Source organism: Leptinotarsa decemlineata, unplaced genomic scaffold (genome assembly GCF_025532065.1).
Source record: "Leptinotarsa decemlineata unplaced genomic scaffold, Ldec_3_MD MMD2_tig00003736_RagTag_RagTag, whole genome shotgun sequence".
Lineage (NCBI taxonomy): Eukaryota > Metazoa > Arthropoda > Insecta > Coleoptera > Chrysomelidae > Leptinotarsa > Leptinotarsa decemlineata.
In genome coordinates, this window is record NW_027412593.1 from 7696982 (window position 1) to 7721009 (window position 24028).

General features: G+C 33.8%; 1 long non-coding RNA gene across 1 annotated transcript in view; it reads left to right on the forward strand.

Annotated features, from left to right (window-relative positions):
* The window catches only part of LOC141483617 (uncharacterized), an 85784-nt gene extending 66639 nt beyond the window's left edge, over positions 1-19145 (forward strand). The window contains exon 2 of the long non-coding RNA XR_012466191.1: positions 18988-19145. This is a non-coding gene — a long non-coding RNA (uncharacterized lncRNA). The remainder of the gene's footprint in view (positions 1-18987) is intronic.
* The last annotated feature ends 4883 nt before the right edge of the window (positions 19146-24028 follow it).

Below are 24028 nucleotides of genomic sequence, written 5' to 3' on the forward strand. Positions count from 1 at the left end.
TGAAATTGTTTCTTTAAAAACCGAGACAGTATTATTATTGATGTAGAAGTGAGGTAATATGCTTCAGGTAATCATAATTGAACTGGTTCTTCAGGTATATACAAATTGTAGAGGTTTAGGTAATTTGATGGAGGTAGTCCGAATTGTATTTACATGTGGTGTATAAATATTAGCGTAAGAAGCAACTTGTAGTATTCAAATCACTGTTGAAGAAGCTACTGTGTTAGCGAAACATGCCGTGACATATTTCTCAAATAAAGTTTATGGAGATCAAATCGAAAGGTATAGTTTATGAAATAGTCCTGGTGTTTTTGCCTTCAAATAGGTCATCAGTGTTGCAACCCATGGATCAAGGAATTATTCGAGCTTCAAAAGCACATTTTCGTAAAAACCTTTTCCTGAAAACGATCCAGTTTCTAGACGACTGCGGAAGCAATAGTGTTGAGTACCCAATGATCACGGTTTTTGATGCTATTCTGAAGATTCAAGATGCCTGGAACCAACAAAGGAACAATTTTTAACTGTTACAAACACGCTGGTTTTGTGCGAAGCAATGTACAATGTAGCATAACTTCGAACGCAGATAATTTTAACGAAGAAGACGACGTACCGCTGAGCATTTGGGCAAGGGCTATTGATAAGCATCTGTGCAATTAGTAATGATATTTTTGGAACACAACCACAACCAACTTGTGAATATGTTTTTTGTATAATTAGAGAAAATTACTAAAAGATTATTGAAATATTTCCAAATGATAATATAAATTTTGATCAATCCAAAATCACCAAACAGCTATGGAAATACCCCAATATATTGATAACTCACATTTTGTTTTTTTTAATGCATTCAAATTTGAGAACTCACTACTATCAATGTTAATTTTAGCCATAGTACAAGATTTTAGTTTTCAGTATGTAAATTATAACGTTAATGAATTTGGAACTTTCAGCTTTTATCTCATCCTCTCCTAGTTTTTCCATGTAATGTATATTTTACCATTACATGAAAGACTCATATTGTTTTAGATGAAGTGAATGAAATTCATCTATCAAAATGTAAGTCGTTGTATTGGTAGCTTCATAAATTTATATGAATGGATTTTGCTTTTTCACGATTTCAATTTAATCTTATATTATTTTTTATGAATATAATATCACTGACAAAAATGTGAAACTTGTGGATAATTTGCCTAGCAACGCAATCTTTACTTATATTTTATGTATAAAAACAAGTAAATCAATTGAACACATTGAACTCAGAAAATGCGACCTTGAAATGAATACGCGTGAAAACGCTGTCCCCATAGAACTTCATATTTGCTGTGAGTTTCGCCAAAACAAAATTATTAAATCGAATGTTTTTTGAATGTTACATAATGTTTTTTTCGCAAATTTTCGACTCCTATGCATTTTTTATTTCCTCATCATTATTAATTATCAAATATTCGTGGTAGATAGACTATTTCCTTTATAAAATTTCAACTTATTTTTGAAATCAGGTTATGCGAGTTTCAAAGTTTTCTAAATTTTTCGTGTATATCATTACAAATTCTATGAGTTCTCCCATGCATTTCAGTTCGCAGAGGCAGCACATTACGACTATGTCCGTTAATACTTGTATGAACAAATAAAAACGTAACTTTTATGTGTATCAATAAATAATTCAGATGGTTGATTTCCAATAGAAGGTACGATGAAAGCTAACCATTTGGTCATATAAATCAATTCATTGACACTGCAAATTTTTATTTCCACTTTCCGGAATTAGTGATCAGGTTCAATTGGTGCCAGTCTATATTATTACTCTCTTTATTAGTATTCAATGGTATCAGAGAGGACAATCTTGTTAACAAGATGGAACTCTATTGGTAAAGGTGAACAATTTATTGGATCTAACATTTATTTTTCCTAGTCCAATTCTGAGGTTTAGACACCCAGATCATGTTGAGTTTACCGAAAATTTCGCCCGAATCAAATCAACTTCTGGTAGTATGAATGGTTCTTGTGTCTAAACACTGAACTGTAAGTTTAATAACACAGTACACTTTGAATGTTTTTACAGTAAATCTTCTACGTACTATTAGGTTATTTTAAAAGTTTTTTTAGTTCTAATGTTCAGTTTTGATGTTTTTTAATGTTTTTGGATCTTCATATCATTTTCATTTCTAGACGTGTTTTGATAATACCGTAGCTTCCTCGGTAGAAATGAATGATACACAGTGGGTTAAAATTCTCATATAGTACAATAGTAACTCAGTTGGGTAATAGTGAAAGAGGTACTAGATATAATTTGTAAACCAATTACACTTTCAGTTCTTGGACAACATTTATATTTTTGAAGATGAATAAACTTATTGGTATCAAGAAAAAGATTTATCAACCTCTGGTTGGTCATTTCTACAAACACTTATATGGATGATTTGCATGTTAGTTTGTAGATACCTGGTCTGTAATCCTAGTCTATCTGTTACTTATATTGTTCTTTATATGTGTAACCAAGAAGTTATCAGGCTTATATACTATATAATCTCATGGATGTTCTCCATAAATATCTATTCAATTGAACCACTTTCAAGGAGAAGTTTCGAGTCCATTGGTCTGAGAAATAAGATACATATGTTTTCGAATGAAAATTAGAAAGATATCTGGAGAAAACTGCATCGATTGTTGTTCCATGTCTTGTTGTAGGCTTATTTTGGTTATTATTCATTTGTAATTCCAATTTATTTTATGGAAAATTTACCCAGAGCTGTCCATCTTCGTTAGCGGAATCAACATTGAAATCTCCTGCTAAAATAAGTGGTAACATGACCTGTCCACCTTCCTGGAAAGGACAGGATGGACGATCACCAAGGAGGACAACTCCTCGGGAGGATGTACAATGGGTCACATGTGGCCTAAGTGCTGTGGGCTTACACTCACCCTCCCTGCTCTATAGATACAGATACAGGAGTGGCAACGTTATGATAGTTTTCTCCTAATTCTGCAGAGCCTATTCGACCGTAAATTTGTGCCAGCACTACTCTCTTGCCCCTACACTAATATACAAAACGTAACTCGCTCTCTTTCTATCTTAACTCTCACTTATGTTCGCCTTGCCCGATCACACTACTTTTCGTAACGCTCTCGTCACGCATTCACCAGTTTACTCCCTGAGTCAAGCGTTCGAATAGAAGTTTTACTTCAAAAATATATATAATTTCATTTTATAAAACCTGCCTTCGACACACCACCATAAAACTGTTATTACTCTTCACACACTCATTAACGGCTACTTAGAACGCCCATACACGAGCCACATTTTGCGGTCGCGTTCCAGCGAATTCAAGCCGCCCATAAGAAATAATGTACTACACGTACACGGGCGTTCAGCGTTCACAAAAGTTCAAAACGAGCTTCTGCAGTCAACTTGCTGCTGATCTCCATCGAGATGGCATCGCGGCATCCGCCGTACACTAACCACAAACTTGCAGTCGTACCCAACCGCATACATATTGGTCTCACAGCATTCAATTTTTGATGTCAGTTGCCTCAACTGCAAAAATGTGGTTGGGTCAACCGCGAGTCCGGCCGTACACGGACTACATATTTGCAGTTGAGCAAACCACAACATTGTGGCCACGTTGACTGCACTTTGCGGTTGATCCAACCACATTTTTGTGGTCGACTTGCGGTCATATAAACCGCATTTGCAGTTTGGGCAACTGACATCAAAAATTGAATGCTGTGAGACCAATATGAGAAAAAGTACACGACAGTGTACGCGGTTGGGTATGACTGCAAGTTTGTGGTTAGTGTACGGCGGATGCCGTGATGACATTTCGGCGGAGATCAGCAGCAAGTTGACTGCAGACGCCCGTTTTGACTTTTGTGAACACCCGTGTACGTGTAGTACAGTATCTCTTATGGGCGGCTTGAGTTCGCTGGAACGCGACTGCAATTGTGTGGTCGATCCGACCGCAAAATGTGGCTCGTGTACGGGTGCTCTTAATCAATCTTGACTTGTGGAATGCATCGCATGAAATGCATTTCCCACACATCAAAACTAGAACGCGTTTCACTCATCGAGTAAGCATCACCAAGGGATACCTAGAACTGTTGTAGTCATCAGTGAGAGGAAAATTTTTCATTTTTATTCTTGATTGAATATTAAAACAAGCTACTGCTCGGTTACGAAATCGTGAATATTAGAATGGTCTGCGTCTATATAACCTTTTGTTAGCTTGGTTCATTCAACAAAACTGTTTTAAGAAATTTCACAATGAAGTTTTGCTAATATACGTTATAAAGAATTTTTATTGAGTAACGGCCAATTTTATCACTTATTACAATGATATGAACCACAATTCGATTCAGTTTGACCAATATCTATTTTCGATTTGATTCATTTACCGCTATGATGATAATTTACAAATCCCCTATAAAAACTTCATTAAATTCTCAATATTTCCACTGCTATAATCAACATATTATATCTCAGAAGTTATCTCAATAATACTCAAACAGACAACAAACAGTTCATCATCAGAAAATATGAAGCAACCAAATCACCGTTTCAACTTTATAAATTCAACCTGCGCTTTTATTGCGCCTCGTTTCAATAAGCCTTCTGTTCATTAAGTAAAACTAGGTTACGAATTCAACCATTTCTACTCATGAAAACTGTTGGTAATCACGTGGAAAATAACTCCCAACGTATCAAATGATTCATTGAATGATTTCTTCTATTATGTCCTATTATAATGTTTTATTAAATAAAAATCTGCAGATGAAAGAAAATAGTTCTCCTGAATAGATCAAACGGTAGTATATTACCTTTGAGTTATTGTATGCGTTCTCGGAAATTTAATATTTTTGAAGATTGTACTTGGACGATTTTGATGAGGGAAGTGTCATTTTGTTTATTATTACGGTACATTCGGAACGAACAAAATTCAAGTTATATTGTTTGCCTCATTAGTTAATATGCTGAAACCATTTCCACCAAGCTAATAGAATTAAGTAAAAACTGAACAATATTTGTATTGACTTATCTTTTAAAATAGTGGGAAGGAATCCTGTTGGTTCTTTTAAGAAAGAATACTATCAAAACAACAACTCTTCTATGAATTATATGGATATACAAAAAAATCGAAAAAACTATTATTATGTTACTAGTCGACGATAAGTGTCTTACTTTTGGCAAATGAAAAAATAACACTGATCGATTAAAATTATTTTTATAAATAACCTTTACTTCATATACAATAGTCATGCCTGTTGAACATTCTACAGATATATCAGAATATATTTCAATTAGTGACTTACTGCAAACTCTTCATTCTTTCAAATGTTCAAACCATGAGCATGGAGGTACTTTTGCAATTGCAGTTGCTCGTGTCGTGAAACAGATAAGTTAACTTTTTTAAAACGTGACTTCACGTACTGTTATCCTTGTGAAATACCGCAACATAATACTCAAACATACAAATGAGATGTCAGATCTTACACTCAGCAACCTCTGCAGACACATTCAAACACAACCACGAAGAGTTACTGACTGCCTACAGCAATTGAATGTGATCCTTTAGATTGTGTCTCTAAAAGCTGCAAGTGGTTTCTGAACATAATGGTTTTATGGTTTAATTTCAATGTTTCGAAACTCATCCCTTCACAAATTATGATGGAGAATAATCGACTTATTGCTCAACATATATTCAAAAAATGAAAGCTCCTTAATCTATACTCTATAGTATAGGGTCTTTACTAATATTATAAATGTGGAAGTTTGTGAGAATGGATAAATTAATGTATTTATGTATGTTTGTGACTTTTTCACGCCTTAACGACTAAACTGATTTAGATGAAACTTTACATAAATACAGCTTATACATCAGAATAACATATATGCTACAATTTACAAAGATTTTATATAATTTTGGTCTCAAAATAACGATAAGTATTGAGTAATTTGGAAAAGTTTTTGCTCCCTGAGAGCTATCTTGGCGTGCGCTGCCAATACCGTTTGAGTTACATGAAGATAATGTACTGTAAGATTGTTCATCTTGAATATTTCCAAATGATATAATATAGCTACCAATTATGTGGTAGCCACTGTATGAGAAATATTGAGTCATAAATACAATTAAATTGGGTACTTTTTTCAATGCAAATTTTTTAACATCTGTCAAATTCTTATGAAAATTGATACAATTGTCGTTTGAAACATTTAATTCAGATAAACTTTCTCCTCCACACTGAGTAATTTGGAAGAATTGTTTGAAAGTTATCAGAATAAGATTAACTTGACACATCACAGTAAGCCATTACGCGTCGCTTCTATTGTAAGACGACGGCGAACGATGCTCAGGGGTAGTGGGGCGGTCTGAGCAATAAAACGCCATCGCCGAGAACGCGACCCGAATGCGGGCAGAAGCGTGAGGGCAGACGTCGTTGATAGGTGTGTTAATTTTGTGAAATTTCTTTATAGATAACATACATTGTTCCTCAAAGCTATTCATTACTTAGTACAGTCGGCATATTTTTTTAGTTAGTGTATTTTTGAAGTGGAAATATAAAGTACTACCCGTTGCCCGCGGTTTATCACGAGTGGAATATGATTTGTCACATTAAGTTTTGTGATAGACTATTTTAAACAAATAGATACAATATTTTCTCAATAACCCAAAACTTCAGGTTTCCAAACTGATTAAATTCAATGCAATCTCTGAACCCCTATTTTTCCTCCTTGGGAGTAGAAATTCTCGATTCCCTTTCTTGTTGTTAATTTACGATATTCAAAGAACCTACCTGCATGTTTCAAGGTTCTAGGTTCAGTAGCTTCAGTAGTACGTTAATGTAAGAGTGTCAGTCAATCAACAGTGTACCCACGTACTGGGTGCTAAGATCCAGGTCTCGGCAAATTTATCGGTTGGGTATATATTTGGTAGCATTCACGACCACCCACAAGCAGTTGTTCTTTTGGATTTGGCATCTATATGTTTCTGCGTACTTGTCCCAGGCAGTGAAGACATCCATGTTACTCCTGCGTCCGCTGAGGGGGTAAGGGTTTTGATGAGCGGCTTTTGCCAGCCCTAACCTCTTTTGGATATCCTTCCGGGACCCGCACCTGATCTGAGAGATCGCCACAATACATTCTTCGGGAATTCTCGGTGATTTTCATTAGCTTTCTGTAATTGGTCTAGGTACCCAGTGCACACATTTATACCGTATTAGCATTTCAAGTCTTAGCATCAAGTCTCTCAGATACAGTTCGGGTACTCGTGGTCGTAAAATAAACGGTTATTATTTTGGATTTGGTAAGGTTTTTGTTTTTATAAATCGATACATTTTAGGAATAATAATGATTTTTAATAAATAGATAATTGATAATAAATAGGAGGAACAACGTCACCTACAACGCCTTATGGAAGAAGCTGATATTTTTTCTGAATGCGACGATAGAGATGATGAACATATACATGAAAATCTTGATGAATTTGAGCGTCGTGAAGAAAATTCCGAATTGGAGCAAGATTCATCTGATGGCGATGATACTATGGAAGAAGATTGTATGGAAAAACTTTTTTATTTGGGTAAGGCTCCTAAAGATAAAGAAAATATTAGGTGGCGAAAACTGCCTTCCAATACTGATGTGAGAACAAGATCTCACAATATATTATCCCACCTTCCTGGGAACACAGCCATTTCAAAAGGAAAAACAAGTCTTATGGAATGCTAGAAATGTTTATTCAGCGACGATATTATTGAAGTAATTGTGGATAATACTAATATGTTCATAGCTTCTGAATCAAACAAATATTCTCGAGAGAGTGATGCAAAGTCGACCAATACAAGTAAAATTTTGTCTCTTCTCGGTCTTCTTTATTTAGCTGGTCTTGATAAAAGTGGCCGGTTGAACACCAAACAGTTATGGAGTACAAACGGAACGGGAATTGAACTCTTCAGGTTGACAATGTCTATGAACAGATTTAAACTTTTATTGAACTGTATTAGATTTGATAACAAAAACACACGAGCGGAAAGAGTAGCAACTGATAAACTGTCTCCTATTAGAGAGACATTTCAAATATTCGAAGAAAATTGTAAAAAATCATATACTACATCAGAATATGTTACTATCGATGCGGGAGGCCTTTAGGGAACGTTGAAGTTTCAAACAATATATACCTTTCAAACCAAACAAATACGGGATAAAAATATTTGCCATGGTTGATGCGAAAATATTTTATACGAAAGCTTTGGAAGTTTATGTTGGGCAACAACCTGAGGGCCCATATTTTGTTTCAAATGCTTCTGATGCAATTGTTACAAGATTGGAACAGGACGAAATATCACTATAGACAACTGGTTTACAAGTTTCAGTTTGGTTTTCAATATTCTAAAAGACCATAAATAAACCATAGTTGGCACAGTCAAGAAAAATAGAATTGGAGTTTCACCAACTTTTGTAAATGGGAAAATGAGGAATCAATTTTCATTAATGTTTGGTTTTCGGGAGGAAGCAACAGAACTGAACCGAAAATTGTCACATTTTATAACCAAACCAAAAGAGGTGTGGATGTAGTAGATCAGTTGTGCTCCTTTCATAACTGTGCAAGAAATACAAAACGATGGCCTATGGTAATTTTTTATTTCTTACTGAATGTTACTGGTATTACCAGTCAAATTCTATATGAAGGAAACGATGAAGCTCACTATCTACGACGAAGGCTGTTTTTGGAAAAATTGAGACAAATTCGAGATAGAATTAAATAACTTCTACAAATTGAAGATACAGTTGAGACACTAAGTATCGACAGGGCAAATAAACGAAACAGTTGTAGAGATTGTAAAAAAAGGAGGCTTACGAAATGTTATTGTATCAAATGTCAGATATTCTTATGTTCAGAACACTCACTCATAGTATGCAAAAACTGCTCCGAACTATTAAAATAATGTGTATTTTTTGTTTTTTAGATGAAATAAGTTTCAGTTTAGTTTTTTATTCCTTTAACGTGTGATTCCTAACGTGTTAGGTTAGGTTAGGTTAGGTTAAGTCATAAAATAATTCTACGAGTAGTGCTTTTTTACATCAGAATCTAAACGGTCCACTTTTTGTTAATTTTATCGAAAATTCATTTTTCGATGTGTTGGAAGAACTAACTTTAGATGTGTTATATGTTAATAGTTATAGTTATATATTCATATATAGTTATATATTTCACCAGTTCACAATAGTTGCATATCGAGGTTTGATTGAATAAGAACCTACCCATGAAATGGGCAGGACCATTTTGAATAGGAACCAATAGTCTTCTCGTATTATGGCCACCACGATCTCCAGATCTGACTCATCTAGATTTTCGAATAATAGAAAACTTTGGAAAGTGAGGGTTATATGGATAGGCCAACCAATGGAAAATATATCCGTGTATGAATTATACAAGCGAGCAGATAAATCACACCCTAAGAACTGAGAAGAGTTGAAGGAAATAGAAGACGCATAGAAAAATGTGTTTACTTAGGGAGGAATTTGAAAAAAGGCACAAAAATTTAAAATTGATTATATTTGAATCAATTGAAGTTGATTGTTTTTTTGCATTCAAAACGTGATTTTAAAAGTACTTCTTGGAAATAATTTTGAAATGCTGGACTTTTTTACAAAACAAAACACTTACTGTAATATCTCAGTGAATACTTATTCAATTTTATCGAAATAAGCACCATTGAATCAGTGCATTTTGCCAACGTAACACAATTCAATTATTTTCGTCAGCATGGAAATTATGTGCTCGGGATTCGACGAAGTCGACGAATTTTAGACTGGTCCTGCTCAACGAAGGTTACACCGGTGACAAAGTTATCGTAGTGCTTGAGAATTGGTAGTCGGTTGGCCAGATGTCTGGGGAGTATGTTGGGCGAGGCAGAACTTCAACGCTCATTTCGTTCAATTTTCGGACGCTGATTCGTGAAACGTGCGGATAGACGTTATCGTGGAGCAGAATCGAACCCCTTCTGTTGACTGGTGCCGGAAGCTGACATAATTTTTGGTACAGAGTAGTCCTCACATAGGACTACTCTGTTGTGAAGGTTTGGCCCGGTTGCAAATATAGTGAATCATACCAGCCGCTGACCACCATACAGTAACCATGGTTTATTTTTGAGTGTTTTCGACACCATATAGTACTAAAATTTGAAGTGGCGAAAAATCAAAATGAAGAAAAAAAATTACCAGCAGTAGCGTATAGATTACAAAATTCCCTATCGATCAGTATATACCATGATACAGAATTAATATTTATCGAGATATGGAGCTTCGAAATCACATGAGACATTCAAATAGATAAAACTTCTTCGGTTCTCCTTCGAAAATCCTACAATTTTTTATATGACTATCACGGCAGATATATGGTTCTGAAACATATGGAAAGATCGTTTTCCTTCGTACGCGGGGCACATTTATACAGTCGAAATAAAACTTGAACGAAACAACGTAGGTTCTTGTTCTTGTATATGTGCGTGGGTCGAGGTACCAACTTTACGTCAACGTAGCTTCGCCCCATTCGCACCGGTGAGAGTGAAGTGGCAGGGACGAACGTGTTCTCGCGCTCGGTAAGTAACTTTATCTATTGTTACCGGAGATGAAATAAGTTTTCGTGTAGAGTATTGTATCAGTAAATAGCAAAATATACTTAAGATAAGTTTTGTATACTCAATTTATGACGTTTTCCCATTAATATTACAAGAGGTTATATTTTGTTGTTATTTTGTTAGTGAAGTACGTTCGGACAGAACACGTTTGAACGCGTACGAATGTGCCCCAACTGGTAGGTAGGTACGATTTAATGTGTTAGTGTGATAATTGCTAATTTTTGCAATAAATTTGTTCTGTGTTCTGCTATCGTCGATGTACTCATACATATTTTAATACCTATTTCTTATTATTTTTTCACAGAAACATGGGGCGGACTTATAAACCAAAAAAGACAAGTAGACAAGCTGTAGATGAAGAATCCATACAGTCAGCAATACAGGATGTTATGCAAAGAGTATTGTCATATAGAAAAGCTGCGGACAAGTACAATTTGAAATTGTCAATATTAGAAAGCTGAGTAAAAAAATACAAGAATAGCAATGATGCTGACGGATCAAGCAACCGTACATTCTCAAATCTTTTCTCTGGAACAAGAAAAACTGGTAAATGAGTATATTATTAAGTGTTGTAATATGCATTATGGATTCACGACGAATAAATTAAGAAAGCTAGCATATGAGTATGCCAAATATTTGAGTTTGAAATATTCAGCAAAGTGGCGAAGGAAATAAGTTGGCTGGGAAAGAATGGATGTTTTCCGCAGAAGAAACTCGGAAGTTAGTTTACGCAAACCCGAAAACACGAGCGCTGCCAGATCTTTTGTGTTTAACAAAACTTCGATTACCGAGTTTTATACCAACTTGAAGATAGTGTTGGAGCGACATCCATTAACTGTTGACAAAATCTTTATTGACAATTCACATTATTCCAAAGGTTGTGAAAATTGCATTTTTCGAATCATACACGGCCAAAAATATCACAAGCGGGTTTAACAAACCCGAAATATGGCCTCTAAGTGAATTAGACTTCAGTGACGTTGATTTTGATCTGATATCTACCAACCCTTCACTTCTAGAACACATAATTTCTTGGTGGTTCCGCGAGAATCTACAGAACAAACTATTAAGTCACCATTGATAACTTATAATGATGAACTACAAAGGTTTAATTTAGATGCTTGTGAACCAGATGCTTTGAATAATTCACCAATCCATCAAATAGTAGCTCCTTTGAAGAGGGTTTTGACACGAGAGGCAATTCGACCCTATCCGACTGTTGTAAGAAGTAATAAAACAAACAAAGGACGACGGTAAGGAAATACTGATACACCCGAAAAAAGCTAATTGAAGAGAAACACAATGAAAAGCAATTGAAAAAGCTAGAACAGAAAAGAAGGGCTAAGGCAAGACGAATGAAACGCAGCTTAGCTGATTTTAATTTGAAAAAGAAGAACAGAAAAGTTAAAACAGGAAGTGTTCAATCTGATTGTGATGGATCTGATATAAGCTTTCAAGAGAGTTCAACTTCTATCACAGATGAAGATGAAACCAAGCATGAAAATTTCGAAATGAACAGAAGTCAATTGACAGTTGATGATGTTGTACCAGAAAATGTTAAAGATGGTTCGTTCATTTCAGTGAGATTCCTTAAGAAAAAAAAATTATTTACTATGTAGGAAAAGTTGTCGGTCAATAGGTGCCTCGTTGGTGGGACAGATTCGTACAGAGAAAAAAGTGGTGTTACGTAGATGAAAAGTTAAGACTTTTATGACATATGTTCATATGATTTTTTTTTCTGAAAACGGCCTAATTGGGAAATACACACTACTGACCATAATGAACCATTTTGTCCATCTCATCAAATCCACATACTTTGCTTTCAACAGTTACTCGAAAAATTATATATTAATGATGAAACATTCTTTTTGATTATTATATCTACCTTAAGTATTCCTTTTTAGATGCCTGTTAAGAGCCAGTGAGTAGACACATTTTCTTTCGCGAGGCTGATAAAAATTCTTCTACTACTTAATTAATGAAAGCTTGAGTAGCTTTCCGTCGAGATGAGACAAAAGTTGATTATTCATTCTGTAATAACTTCTTCTCTTTGTTGAAACAGGTGAGTCATCGTCAGTGATTATCACATCACAGTATTCGTTTTATTTTCTGCCATAAGTATCTTTTGTTTTGGGTTTCTCACAGAGACATTTAATTTCACATTGGTGGGTGGTGATGGTATCTGTTACTTTTTTCTATCTGATTTTACCTACGTGCCGAGGAAAGTCTGAAAGTCTGAAAATAACTATTGTTATTTAGATCGTAAATATCAAAAAACTCGTCAATAAATAAAACATAGATACCTAACTACATAGATTTTTTGATATTCCCAACCACTGCTGTGTAAAAATTTAGTGTTTTTCCAATTTACAAGTCATATCGCGAATCTGACTATAACTTTGTGTCATTGTATTATTTTTCAGTAGGAGTTCTGGTTAGACCACCTAAATGAGTCCTTCATATTGTATATTACTTTTTTCTTATCATTTTGTCATGAAAACACTGAACTGAACTATATTCCAATCCGAAGTTCAGTAAATGTACCCAAAAGCACGTGAAATAAATTTTTTATCAGGGCTACAATGAGGACAGAATACGAGTATTATTGCAATGTATTTAAATTAGAAACTCCAGAAATATGAATTTGCAATACCTCAATACCAACGGAAGTTGGAAAAAATTTATTAAAAATATCCTACAAGGTGACGTGAAAGTACACATATAATTAATCTAAAGGTATGAAATAAAGATTGAGATGTTTGTCAGGACTTTCTTCATTATGTTTATGAAAGATGTGCATATCACTAATTGCGGTATATTGTCTTTGAACATTTTTAAAGTTTCTATGACATGTAAATGTGTTTGTTGGTCGTTATGGTTCCATTCAATTCCTTGGGTTGAAAATTGATAATAAAGTCATTGAAAATGAATACGAAAATAGTTTTTGACCATACCATCAATAACATATTTATCATATTTTTCCAGTGCTCATTAACATCTGTTAATAGTTTCATTTTATTTAACGTTTTTTAAGTTGGATACATTTAGAATGCAGCCAGTCTTGGATATCAGATTTCCTTAATGCTATAGTTGAATTTTTTCCCAGTTGCAATGGGGAATTGTCTGATAGAACCATATATATATATATATATATATATATATATATATATATATATATATATATATATATATATATATATATATATATATATATATATATTATTGAGTTTCGTAAAATTATTTTCAAATAATTTTCTCGTGGTAATCTTCGGTCTTTTTGGAGTCAAAAACCTACAGAGCCTCAAAACCTGACTGCAACCCCAAAATACTGTTCATCATATGATATATCCAGTCACGAATCAATCATTCTGAATATATATCTAATATATAAATTACGTGTCACGTTATTTGTCCGCGATGGACTCCTAAACTACTCAACCGATTTTAATCAAATTTGCACACCGTGTGCAGTTTGATTCAACTCGAAAGAAAGGATAGCTTACATCCTAATTTATAGTCGCAATATTATTTTATTGCAAATTATTTGTCTATCATTTGACATTCACAATTATCTGTTAACTCCAAACGATTTTTACAGATGGCGATATCTGTTGACTGGATTGAGTAAGTAATCAATAGATGGCGCTGCTATGTTGAATCTACAAACGTGTGATACAAGCTACAATTCAATAGCATAAGCACCCATATTGTTGGGGCTAAAGTATAAGTTAAATTTATGTCGTAGAAAACGAAATACCGTGATAATCAATTGTTTTCACTTTTTAACAATTACTAGATATTGGGAGCGATAAAATAGAACTGCAACCAAATACGCAATGCATTAAACTGCCAGAAAATTTCTGCACTGTTCTTTAGGAAAAAAATTAATTGATTCAGAGTATTTTTCCGGATATACAGAATAATTACTTGAATCATAACTGGCTCAGTCATTGGGCGATTTTGGCAGCCAAAAATGTTGATGTTGACGAAATTAACTTCCAGATACAACAGTTGTTACCAGGCGATCTGATGTCTTTCAAATCAATCGATTCTGTTGTTGATGAAAATAAAAGTGTAAATTTTCCAATTGAATTTTTAAATCCACTAACCACACAGCACTAGATATTCATGGAATATTCCCTGTATATCATAAAACGAACGTATATATTCCAAATATTCATAGAATATTCTTGGAATATATACATGCCTTTAGAATATTCATAGAATATGCTTGAATGCATATGGCAGGATTATTCCCGAAAGAATGTGCATAGAATGTCTATAAATGGATTATTCTCCCTTGAATATTCTAAGAATATTGTCGATTGAATATACCATATGGTATATTCTTAGAATATATCCCCACGGTATATTTTGGAATATTCTATACAATGGAATTTTGAATTATCTTATAATAACGTATTCAAATAATTCAATATTATTAAAAACAAAAATATTTGAAGATCTTAATCGAATGCATAACCTAATGTATATAACCCTGATAATGTTAACCAGTTTTTGAACTCAACGCGAAGATTCTGGATGAATTGCTCCAACAGCAACTGTTGGAAACCACAAAAAAATTTGAATGGGCCAATAAATGAACCAATTGCATCAATAAATTGGTTAATTCTCATCCTATTTGTCTTTTTGTATTTGAAATTATTTAATTACAAAGCGAAAAATCCTGGAAACAGAGAAATGGGGAAGTGAAGAATTGGAGTAAACGTTTCTCATTGGTCAATTGAAGTGTAGCGCGCGACAGTCGAATAAGCTCTGTGAAAGCGGCTGTCCCTTAATGCATGGTACATTTGCGTTAAATTCGACATTTGATTCAACATGGCGGTTGACGTGGCAGGTTCGTGTGTGTAATGCATGGTGTGTTGGTGTTATTATCAAAGTATAATTCTGTCACGTTCAGTGTACCATTTATAATTTGGGGTTGTCCAATTTGCAGTACAGCGAATAGTTTGATTTTGGATCTTCAAACAGGAGAGTTGCATATATTCAGTCTTCAAGAAAAGTAAGTAAAATGCAATAGTATCGATAATGAAGTCATGGTGATTAACCTACTATACCTCATTTTAGGTTCGAGGAGAGTTGGTGTGTGGGATTTGTTGGTTTGACTAAGTACATGTTTGAACTAGAGTGATTTCAGTTGTGTATCTTCAATAGAGAAAAGTAAGTGAATGACACATTCTTTTGTATCATTTGTTTTCATAATTTTTATCACTCGTTTTCAAGATAGTATCAATTTGCCCAAAAGGAAACAGAGTGGTACCTGGTACAGGCAGGTGCGCCAAGGAACTGAAAACGTAATGAGTACTTTTCAACAAGACAATGCAAGTTGCTCTCCAAGTCATAAAATGTTGTAAATGTTCATGAGTAACCTATGCGAAAAATATCTATTTGATTTTTATTCCAGTTTTATTGTGCCACTTTCAAATAGTGATAATGAACGTTAATGTACATTTTGTTCCAGGTATTACTATTGAAACACTGGCTGATGCATTGTTGGACAAATATAAGGAAAACTATTCTGGTGAGCAAAGTTTGAATAACTTTAAGTAAGTGAAATTCATTGAAGAACCCATCATACCACTCATTTTAAATACTTCATTTGGGGGTTTATTTTTTTAAGTGAGAAACCTAACCCAACCTATTTCTTGATGTAATACACTTTTTCTTTTTCAATGAAATGATATATTTATTATTTTTTAATTAGTGCTGATGAATTCACATAGTTGTTATTTTAGTATACATTTGTTTGAGAGTAGGAACATCCTAATTTGAATACATTTCTAATATTTGTAATATGACAGTATTCAGGAATATTTTATTCAGTGAATAAATATTTTGAATTAAATTTTTTTATTTTCAATATTGGTTGAAACGTCAAATATTTCAGTGTATATTGTTTTTAAAATATATTTGTTTATGAATATTATGTGTTTTATTACTTGTGTGAATCTTGTATCAAAATGCAATATATACATGCCTAATAGCGGTTACTCGTCACATTCTTGGAATATTCCAAATATTCCTAGAATATTCATAAAATATATTTAAAGAATATTCTATGGTGTTTCTCTATTGTATATTCCTACAATAAACTAAGAATATCCTGAATATTTTATGAATATTCCTCGGGTTCTATTCCTGGAATATTCTTAATAGAATATACCTTAGATATTCTAAGAATATTATAAGATATTCCAAGAATATTCCCAAGGAATATTCTTAAAATATATCAAAGGTTCGCCAGGAGCACTTTCAGGGAATATTCTCCAGAAGATATATATATCCATGGCATATTCATAGCATAATACAATATCCTTAAATGTATATTCATGAAATATACCTGGAATATATATTGCTATGTGGGTAGATATACCTGGAATGCCTCCACATAATTTTCGATTAAAGATTATTCTCCTACGTAATTTGATTCCACCTCAATTATGCAACGGTACGCGTTTGCTCATCAAAAAGATCACCGGAAATATTCTTGAAGCAACCATTTTAACTGGGAAGTTTAAAGGAAAAGTGGTCCTATTGCCACGTATTCCAATACCGTCAGATTCTACCATACCCTTCAGAAGGCTACAGACGCTGCGATCACACACTATTGTTTTATTTGCCACTTTCATTACAATTTCATTTTTGAGTAATACTGGATTTTGTTGAGTTTCATGTTTATTAATGATTGAAACCATTTTGTTGGTTTCCATATCGAAATGAGATTCTTCCAACCTTTTTCTAAGAGGGGACAAACAACATTCTGTAGACTCATCAGCTTTATCCAGTTTCAGTTCAGACAGTTGGACTGAAAAATTCGTAGGCGACAATTTTTTTTTTTGATAATATTTCATTTTATTATTCAATATAGTTTTCTTCGAGAGCCATAAAATGATTATACCGGTCATACAATTTTTCGATACCTTTTTTATGGTACCATTTCTCTTTAGCCTCGAAATAGGCCTCAGTTGCGGAGCTGAATTTTTTTCCAGCAAACAGTCTCTTGAGGTCTGAGGACAAAAAAAAGTCGCTGGGGCCATATTTGGAGAATATGGTGGATTCGGAAGCAATTTGAAGCCCAATTCATGTAATTTTGCCTTTGTTTCAATTGATCTGTGACACGGTTCATTATCTTGATAAAAAAGCACTTTCTTTTTCTTCAAATGGGGCGTTTTTTTCGCGAATTCGTCGTTCAAACGCTCCAATAACGGTTAGTAATAGTAGTCACTGTTGATGGTTTTTCCCTTTTCGAGTCTATGAATATTATATCATGCGCATCCCAAAATACTGATACCATAACCGTACAATCCGACTGTTACGTCTTCTCACGCTTTGGAGTTGGTTCACCACGTTTACTCCACTCAGCTAACGATCGTTTTGATTCTGGTGTGGAACGATAGAGCCATGTTCCATCTACTGTCACATATCGACCCATACATTCGGTTTTTTATGGTGAAACAGCTTCAAACACTACTCAGAATCATCAATTCGTGCCCAAATATTCAGGCACAATATGTCCAACATGTTCCTTTGATATCTTTAGAGCCTCAGCTACTTTGATCAACTCCACTTTGTAGTCATTCAAAATGATTTCGTAAACATTTTTGATGTTCTCATCGGTAACAGCTTCTTTGGGGCGTCCACTGCGTGCATCGTCTTCGGTGCTAATTTTACCTCGTTCAAACCCAGAAAGTCACTTCTCAACGATTGATTTTCCTAGTGCAATGCCCGAATAATGTTTATCAAGCCAAGCCTTGATTTCGATAGTGTAAGGCAATGCTTTATTAATACACGAAATTCCTTTTTATCCATTTTATTGAAAACAACAAAAGATGCTCCACTCAAAATGTTCTATCACACAAACTAATAGTTCGACTAATAGTAAAATTTGTATACGTAGTAGCTTTTGAAGGAGTACACTAAAAATCATATGGACTCAATACTAGCATCGCCATCTGTGTGTTACCCAACGAACTATTATTGATTATATTAAACAAGTATTCAAGCAATATATCGAGAGTTTCGATGTATGCTCGAGGAGCAAACACACGGTTGTTTCAAAAGTTTTGTTATGACGTAGAAAATGATACGGACAGACGAATCAAAATTGACCAACAATGGTTGATTTCACAGAAATATATTATATAGGTAGAATGACACCTATGAACGTTCACATCGACTATAGAGGACTATAGAGGATACCCGGTGGTATCAATAAACAACTGTTCCTGTAACATATTTACTGGTTGTCTAATTTATTTTACCTCATATGTTCTATACTATTGTATATTATAAATATTTATATCCAAATCTTCTAATACTTTTCTTCTGTTTCAGTTGGACGGTCTACACCAATGTAAGTAAAATCATTATTTTCTGAGAGTTAGTGTTGGACTAATCATTACGTGAAATTTGGAAATGCGAATATTAACTTATACTTATACTTGACGGTAGAGGCATGTAATGAATATATTGGAAGTAAAGTACTCATAAAATTTAAAAATCATTGATCAATTCATAAAATTATCCCTTCTTCACCCAGATTTTCGAAATTCACCGAAACCAAATGTTTAAAAAAATCCATATTGTTTAGGCTGTTCACATGACGATATAAATAACGTTATGGTTTCAAACAGAATAAAAAAACATATATCATTTTGAATTATTGCGAAAAAATACAAAAACAGGTCGATTTTTAATTCATGTATCATTTTGGCGCCCTTTTTGCGGGAAACACCACTGTTTCGTATTTCAAATTATGACAAGTCATTTGGAAGATAATATGAATGTTTCAGAAAAAATAACAGAAAATGAAAGATTGAAGGTGATTGACAATGTTTCATAATGAATTTCATTAGTTCGGCCTTCCATTGTCTGATATTACATAAAATGATTTGAAATCCCTGAGAGAACTAAAAAAGAAGAATTAAAAATGAATAGCTGAAAATAACAATTATATTGAGGCAAAAAAATCTGAAATGAAATGAAATTCTAGTAAAAATAGAAAAATTGAACAAAAAATAAAAAAACAAATAAAAAAAATTAAGAGATTCCAAGCCAAATTACTTCACGACGTTTAGATTGTTGGTATCCATAATCGTCTTCTGGTGATGAGTGGACTGATTACTCCGAGAGATGACTATTTATGGGTCATTCGAGTACTTTCACTTTCTCCGTTTTCCTTTTCCCACTTCACTGGTTAAGTGGGTGATTACCGTTTGGCAAAAGTTGGCCATTTTTTGCTTGATGATGGGTTTCCATATGTTGCGTATATCTACGATAGCTTGGCTGAATACGTTGTTGGACAACATGTATGCGCCTTCTTTGAATTTTCTCCTAAACCAATGTTCCTCTATGTGAATGAACTCAACTTGGGACCAGTCGATGTTATGTTGATGAGTCCAAACATATTCTGCTATTCCTGATTTGCTGATTTCTCCTCTCTGTGTGTGTTTCTTGTGCTCCGCAATGCGAACATTCAATGGCCTCTTAGTTTTACCGATATAGGATTTTCCGCACTCACAGGGTATCAGTTAAATGCAATTCATGTCATCACAGTCCGCATTTGCTAGCCTGGTTTTCGTGAGGCTGCTACGAATAGATAAATAGATAGAAAGATAGTGTTAGATAGATAGTGTTAGAGAGATAAATAGATAGTTTTTCCGGATCTAAAACAGGTTCTGATGTTGTACTTGGAACCAATTCTTCTTATCCTTTGCGATAGTCCTCTGATGTAGAAAAGTGCAAGCACTGGTTGTGACGGCTTCTCTTCCTTGCGAGGCTCCTGCTCTCTTTTGGCCAAAGTCTGTTCTACCATCGCTTTGGAGTAGCCATTCCGTTGATGATCTTTTTGATGATGTTTAGTTTCTTTTCGAGACCTTCCTTCGTATTTTAGAGCCCGAAAGCACGGTCTAATAGAGTTGTGATGATTTCTCTTTCAGTCAATTGATGGTAGTTGGATTTGTGGTTCAGATACTGTCCAATCTGAGTAGGTTTTCGGTATACAGATGTTTCCTACTTAGTGTTGGTCCTCTTCTCCAATACGTCGAAGAATATCAATTCGTTTTGGACTTCCTTCCCCGCTGTGAAAGTGATGGAAGGCCTTACGCTGTTGATGCGTTTCAGGAAGGCGTCTAGTTCAGTATTCCCATGGTTCCTTATAATGAAGGTGACGTCAACGTATCTCAACCAGACACGAAGTTTTTTGTGGGTGATTGACAATGTTTCATTATGAATTTCACCAGTCATCACCCGAAGACGATTGTAGATACTAACAATCGAAACGTCGTGAACTAACGTGGCTTGGAATCTCTCAACTTTTCATTTTTATTTTCATTTTTATTTCTTTAATTTTAATTTTTGTTCAATCGTTCTATTTTTACTTGTATATTATTTCACTATTATTTCATTTCAGGTTATTATTGCTTAATATAATTGTTATTTTCAGCTATTCATTTTCAATTCTTCTTTTTTAGTTGTTACAGGGATTTCAAATCACACAATTCACAATGGAGAAGGAAGTCGTTAACAAATTGCCATTTTTAGACGTAATGGTAAAGATGACCGGCACTAAGTGGAAAATATATGTATACCGAAAATCCACTCACACGGGGCAGTATCTGAACCACGAATCCAACCACCATCAATCGATTGAAAGAGAAATCATCAAGACTCTATTAGACTGTGTTTGCGGAATCTGTAATACGAAGGAAGGTCTCGAAAAGAAACTAAACATCATCAAAAAGGAACTTCAACGGAATCATAAATAATAAAATTATGTCAATCAATAAATCCAGTTCCAAAATTTTTCGGAAAATATACTATGAAAATACAGTTCATTTGATTTGTCTATAAAATTTGATTGTTGGAGTTTGTGAATAGAGTTTCTCTTGATCGGACATAGACAAATCCATAAGAACGTTTTGCTGTTATAAAATCCAGTAAGAGAGTCGAAATATATTTAATCATCTACTATTTGAAATGAAAAGTATTACAGACTCAAAAACATTCAGAAAACGTGTGGAGGAACTTCCACTTACGAAAGCATATTATAGCTTGGAAGAATATTTTAAAGACATATTTTGAGTACCTGAACATTTGAGATTGAATCCACTGATTTATTTTATTTATACATGTGAACCAATGCTTAACTGCTTTTTAGAATCTCATGTCAAGCGTTAGACCTTGTATTGTTCCATTTTTACTTCAATTAATTTACTGTAAATTGACTGATTTATTTAATTTATTTATGCTCCGTCTATAAGTATTTTTTTTCTTCGACATTGAAGTACATTTTTTATTTAATTCATTTGATTTGATATTTTCCAAATTCAAACTGAAATTCTCACATATTCAACTAGATATCTTTCTTCTAGTTCATATTAAAAAGTTTATTCATAAACTCAGTATTGATATTCACTGCGTTTCTTCATAACTAAATGAGTATCAAAAAACAACACTGTAAAAACCTTGTTGGATAAATTTGCACCCTTATCCATACGTACATACAAAACAGAACCAAGGGAAAACAGACACGGATCGGTGTTCACGGTTACAGAAATTAATAAATATTTTCTGTTTTGGTCGTTCGTGACCATCGCACATTGTTCGAAGCAGTGATCATAAATTGCAATTACCAGCCGCAGAATTTTCAAGGTTGAATTATTCTATGTTAGGCTCATTCATCAGTATGAAATAGATTTATTATTTACCCTCGCGTGTGGAACAGCTGTGAAAGAATGGCCCATTGGTTGTTTTATTGGGCCACGAGGGCTCCCAGAAACTGCCTAACATATTTATGAATTTATACGGAATCATTACAATACTGAAAGTTGGATGAACATTAATACTGATGAGTTTGAAAAAAAAAGGAATATTGTTTTACCGAGTGAAGTGAATGATACAAAAATGTTGGGAAAAATATCGTTTTGACTTTTTCTTACCACCGATTTATAAAGACAGGTAAACTTTCAACATGGTTCGCAGGTTATTACTCCATTGCGAATTAGTACGGTGTACAAGTTGAACAAGAACAAGTGATTTTCATGTAATTCACTGTTCATAATTGGGAGTTGTTGTTTTCTATTGTATCTGAAAGAAAATGTGCTCGACCTATTTACCTTTATGAGGAATATTTTTGACATATCTATTTTTCTGTGAGCTTCCTACTTTTTTATATCGATGGGAAAGTAGAAAGTTGAAACTGTTTTTTCCAATAACTGATCTTTTCAAAAATAAATGAAATTCCTATAGTTGGAATTGAAGTAATTATAGGTTGTAAACATGATTTCTATGAAACCTTATTATGAATGAGCAAATTTGTCTCTTCCAGTATCCAGTTTTTGCTAGAATTGAGTGAATTGTCTTTCTTAAAAATCAAAAAAAAATTATCGATCTTTTTGGAAATTTTCGCCATTCACAATCTGGAAAAATGAAAATTAGTAATGGTTTACTCCGATGCGTCACTGCGTGAAATCCATACATTTTTTCAAAAAACTTTCTGTTAATCGGTACTTGTATCTGATAATGTGATAGGTAGAATCGGAATCTGTGGCGTAAAATCAATTTATCGAAAACACTTCTTCGACACCAGAACATAATTACCGTTTTTCCACGTGCGTTTCACTAACCAAGTGAGTACCATCAGAATATGACCAAAACTTACAGCTATGTTGATATTTCTATATACATCTGGATGAATCATCAATTACTGGTATTAATTATTGCTTCATTTTGATATTGATCCTTTCATCAACCATAATGTGGTTTGGCTTCCTACTTCTATATCATTGAACAAACAGCTTCATTTCAAAAAACTAACATTCTCCGAAAATATTCCCTTTTTAATTCAATTATGATATAATTGTCGCAGGTATTAACTAACAATAGTATTAACAACAAAATTGCACATTGGGTAATTCTAAAAATCAATTCAATCATCCTCATTTTGTAAGGTAATTGGTCGGTTGTGTATAAAAACATTACCATAGCTGCAAGATTGTGTTCTAATCACCTTCTGATGATGCTAACTTGGAGAAACGGTCGTCTAGAGACAGTATTCATAATTCGATGTTGGAAATTTATTTAAAATGAAATTGGCATATTTAGAAAAAAATAGCTCACAACTATTTAGGGTACTTATCTTGATGTTCCGATGACTTGTTGTAAGATTTTGTATCTGTATAGATTTCTATGTATTCTCAGATTCATATGAAGTTTTAATATCATAGATACTACGAATTCGTTCAACTCTTTCAGATATTGTCGGAATATGAGGTATGAGTGGTTGTTAAACTGAAGTACTCGTTGCTGCTTGTAGATCTGGTGGTTAAATGATTGTTTACTTCTCATTATATTCATTTCTCATTATATTCATTGT